Consider the following 5,219-nt stretch of genomic DNA (forward strand, 5'->3'; position numbering starts at 1 on the left):
GGTTTAGTGGGCATGGTGGTGTTGGGTTGATGGTTGGACTCAATGATCTTGGAGGTCTCTCCAAACTTAATGAATCTATGATTCTTCTATGAAATAAAAAAAAAGACTGTTAAAAATAAGGGTTATGTAAAAAAAAAATTATTTGATCAAATTCTTTATGATTTAATGGTGCTGCTGGTGATTCCTTCCCTTTTGTTTGAACTAAAGTATGTTTGTATTGATTCTGAGAGGAAACTGAGGTGTTCAAGCACAGGAGGGTATGTGTTGGTGATTTATTTCATAGTGCCTCTGCTCTTTGGATTTGAAATGAATATAATGAACTCCTTCCAATTTTGTTGTAAGCTTAGCCCAGGGCTTTGCTGTTGTACAGCACACTCATCACACATAATGATATGGGGCGATTATATGATATAGCTTGCTGCCCATAAGGAACAATAGGGACAATATTCACATTTTATTTTTGACTCTCAGGCTGAATTTAAGCTGTATACAAGGAAAGTTCCTCATGGTCTGATTCTTAATGAGCATAATAGCTTCTGCAATTCATGCCAGAGTACTTAAAGGTGGTAAATTTGATTACATTATAAATATCTTCCTAGCACGTTCATTGCTCCTGTTACTTAAATATGCGTCTATTTTCACAGAAAATAATGCTTGTGGTTAGTGCTCTGCTGTACTTCTGAGCTGTGTTTCATCATTATCTTTCAGTGATGTACTTGCGTAGCATGTAAAACCCAGAAAGATTAGGAGAAGTGGTGTTAAAAGTTCAAAGTAATAATTCAAGGTTCATGACCTACAGTGCAAAAAGGTTCCCCCCCCCAGTTACTATTTGGTAATACTGTAGGGTTTTAAGAACAGAAGAGTAGGAAGGCATTTGCAATCTTCACATTGCTAATGCAGGCATCTTTGGAAGGTGCCCTTCATAAGCAAGACTCATGATGAGACTGCCCTGTGAATTCTTATGCTGCCCTTCTCTTAATTTGCCTATAGGGAAGCCCTGTTCTGTCCACAGTGTACAGAGGTTAGGGGTAGGTTAGGCATGTGAGGAATCTCACACTTTATGCTTACAGGCACTTCTGTCATTGTTAGCCATGTTGACCTTGTAGCCCCGAGAGATCTGCGTGTAACAAGGTTCCCAGATGCCCCATCTCAGCAGTTATATGCTTTTGACAGCTAAATATGCAAGGAGGACCTCAATTTGTCTGATGCCTTCAGAGAGTTCCAACTTTTGTAGTGCCTGTGAGGCCAGCATCCGTTGCTATGACACCGGGCTACAGTTAGTCTTGCTTGCCAGCTCAGCAGTTTCATGCCTAGCTACATAAATAGCATTGAACCATACTTACTGAAAAATATTTTTCTGTCTGGCTTGAACGGGAGATTGTTTCTCTCCTGTGGAGAGTTCTTTCTTCTTTCTTTTACTTTCCTGCATAGAAGGAAACCAATCCTTTAAGAGCATCTCTTAAGAGATTCTGAGCACCCAAAATGGACCTTTTTCAGTCCATGTTCCTTGAACGTTGTTTTCCTTCCACCTAAGTCTGTCTATGATACAACTTGGTATTTGAAAAGGGACAAATGGCTAGGGTTAAATGCTCTGTGTCCTTCTCTATTGTGTCCTCAGGGACTGTCTATATATGTATTAAATTGCAAACCAAACCTGCTTCCCCAGGCCTGTACAGTCTAAATCCTTCTCAGAATCTTTTTCTCACTTTATCTTTCCAATGATTTCTTGGCTAATTCACACTATTTTGCTAATCTTAATGTTAGTTTTAATCTAGATACTTTCTCCCTTAGAGGAGATACTGAGTTATCCAAGCAGCAGCAAATGTTCTTCACCTGCTAGAAGGGACTTCAGTGTTTTGGACTTACATGCCACTCATTGACAAGGGAGTAAAGAGGGGAAGAGTATGACTGGAATCAAAGATGCTCCAGATGTCTAGTGAATTACGAGTCAATTTGTCAAATGCTTTTTTTACTGGATTTACATAGAAGTAGTGTGTGCTGGTTTTGGCTGGGATACAGTTAGTTTTCTTCATAGTAGCTAGTATGGGGTTATGTTTTGGATTTGTGCTGGAAACAGTGTTGATAAACTGTTTAGGGATGTTTTAGTTACAGCTGAGCAGTGCTTACACAGAGTCAAGGCCTTTTCTGCTCCTCACACCACCCCACCAGCGAGTAGGCTGGGGATGCACAAGAAGCTGGGAGGAGACACAGCCGGGACAGCTGACCCCAACTGACCAAAGGGATATTCCATACCATATGACGTCATGCTCAGCATATAAAGCTGGGGGAAGAAGAAGGAAGGGGGGACATTTGGAGTGACGGCATTTGTCTTCCCAAGTAACCGTTACGCGTGATGGAGCCTTGCTTTCCTGGAGATGGCTGGACACCTGCCTGCCCATGGGAAGTGGTGAATGAATTCTTTGTTTTGCTTTGCTTGTACGTGTGGCTTTTGCTTTGCCTATTAAACTGTCTTTATCTCAACCCATGAGTTTTCTCACTTTTCCCCTTCCGATTCTCTCCCGCACCCCACCGGGGGGGGGGAACGAGCAAGCGCCTGTGTGGTGCTTAGCTGCTGGCTGGGGTTAAAGCACGACATAGTGTTTTTGAGATATATGTCTTATAAACCAGCCCAGAATAATGCTTAAAATAATTTCAGGGGTTTTTGACCCTATGTTTCTTAAAGACCTTATGTTTCTATGTTTCCCTTATAGACTCTTTTCATCACTTTCAGAAGGTTGTCTTTATATCAGTGCATGTGTAGCCTGAGTGCTTGTAGCCTAGTTCAGGCACAAAAGGATGGGCAAGTCTTGAAAGGAGTTGGCAGGGGGACTGTTAAAGATAGTTATGTCAAGAAAACATCCCCAATAAAGAAATATATTTTTTATGTAGAGGCGTTTTTTCAATCATTCCAAACATGCTTATCATTTGTCACAACATTTCAAGCTTGCTAAGTAGGGAGTAAAATTCACAGCAGTGCCAACACTCCTGTCTGTCTGACTAAGACTGATTTCTATTCCAGTTTCTGAATGGCATTTTCTTTAGCTGTCAGATAAAGGGTCAAACCTAACGTGTGTGTCAACTGCATGGAATGTGGTCCTCCATATTTTATACAACAACCGCATGCATGCTACAGCTGGATGGAGCATGAGATGGAATTTGATCAAAACATTTTATATAAAAAGGGGCACTACAAAAGACCTACTAAGTTACAAAAGCGGGTTTGAAGGAGGTTTCATGGGGACTTGACAGATTAAAAGCTGATGGCACTACCATCACGGTCTCAGTGGAAATCCAGCTTGATCTCATTAACAACAAAGAGCTAGAGACACACAAGAACAGTAATGAAAACAAATGATTCAGAATGCAATGGAAACTATTATTTAGATGCCAGGGCTGCTCCTGTATGCACAGGCCATAGACAAACCCAGAACAGGAGAAAAAGCTAGTATAATGTAATAGATGAATTAATGGAACTCAGAATTCAGCCTTTTTTTGAAACATTTAAGAAACAGATTTCTGCAGTAAATCTATATCTATAAGAGAGTTTGTGTCATAATAAATTGCATCAAAATAATGAGAAATCGCCAGAAGAAAATCCCAGAAGACAAGATGGTAATGTTTTCAATTTTTAAAAGATTTTCACTCCTGTCCATTCAGCTCAGACTCAAAGGGAATGCATTTTTAACTTCGCTGGGTGGTATGGGTGAGATAACTTCTTAATAAGCCAGCTACTAAAAAAAACCAGAAATATTTGGCAAAAGAATATAATCTTTTGAATATTCACACATGATATAAGACTATATAACCTAACCACTTAATGTGAAACCAGCTCTGTAAGTGTGTGCTGATGCTTTACATTTTGGTTTGATAAGTACCTTTTGATGTTTTAGGAAGAAAATATTACTAAAGAGTAATTCAAATTTCTGTGTTTGTGTTTTTTTGTGCATGTAATATACTTTTGTTTGTTTTTTTCTCCCCTGAGAACATATTTGTGATTATTAGGTTTTATTTCATTTAGCAGTCCTTAAATGAGATTTTATGGGACAAATTAGAAATCAATATCTGCTAAACATTATTTGAGATATGTAGCTCTAAAGATGGTGCCTAGTTGTCTTATTTTGTCACCAAGAAAAAAACAACTGTAAAATGATGATCCCAAGTAAGAAAATTTCATGTAAAATTTTGAGATTGAAAGCTGAACTAGAGATCAAAGTGGCTTTTAGTATTTTTTTTATTGTAAATAGTCCTCCTTTTGTGGTGTTTTAAGATGCCATGTGGATTTCCACCATTATCTTATAAAACTATAATATAAACTTTAAATAATAGCAATAGTAGGTTTTACTCTGTTCATAAAAGGGTATTTCTGATGTTCCTAGAGAGACTCATTAAGCCTCTTAACTGATTTTTTTCTTTTCCATGAATTTTTAAAAAAATGCTTCAGAGCTATACAGCTCCTCATGCAATAAGATCATTGCCTCTCATCCTGATTAGTCCTGTCTTACTGTTGCTTTAACACTCACCAGCCAGTGTGTTTCATTAGAGCATAACTTCTTGAATAGGACCTTTCTGGTTCTTGTGTTTGTACTCTAGTTACTAGGTATTCTTATTGTGCAAAAATATGTGAAAACTATAGATAGCTCTTCCTTGTGCAACTGATGGAGAGGCAGGCTTTTCTAGTCATGTACTTCTTGACTTCTATGGCTCAATTTGTTTCCCTAAATAAAGGTGTGTAGTGTCATCTGGGGCCCTCAAGAGTATCTGACACATTCCAGCGGGTCTAGTAGCAATGAAAAAAGACCTAAGAAAGATCTGTTGAGTCTTTCTCAAAGGAAAAATGCATTAAGGCATCTGAATTCAGATTGGCATTTCTTAGATGCCAACCTTTAGGCAACTGGACAGCATTAGGCACCTGAATTCCTAGTATCTTAAACAGAACATGATATTTTTCAACAGTGTGCACAAGGTAGATGAATTGTTATATTAATTCATAGAATCATGGAATCATAGAATAGTTTGGGATGGAAGGGACCTCTAAAGGTCATCTAGTCCAACCCCCCTGCCGTGGGCAGGGACATCTTCAACTAGATCAGGTTGCTCAGAGCCCCCTCCAACCTGACCTTGAAGGTTTCCAGGGATGGGGCATCCACCACCTCTCGGGGCAACCTCTTCCAGTGTTTCACCACCCTCAGCATAAAAAATTTCTTCCTTATATCTAGTCT

The sequence above is a fragment of the Pygoscelis adeliae genome, unplaced genomic scaffold (assembly GCF_000699105.1).
Source record: "Pygoscelis adeliae isolate BGI_AS28 unplaced genomic scaffold, ASM69910v1 Scaffold168, whole genome shotgun sequence".
NCBI classification, from domain to species: Eukaryota; Metazoa; Chordata; class Aves; order Sphenisciformes; family Spheniscidae; genus Pygoscelis; species Pygoscelis adeliae.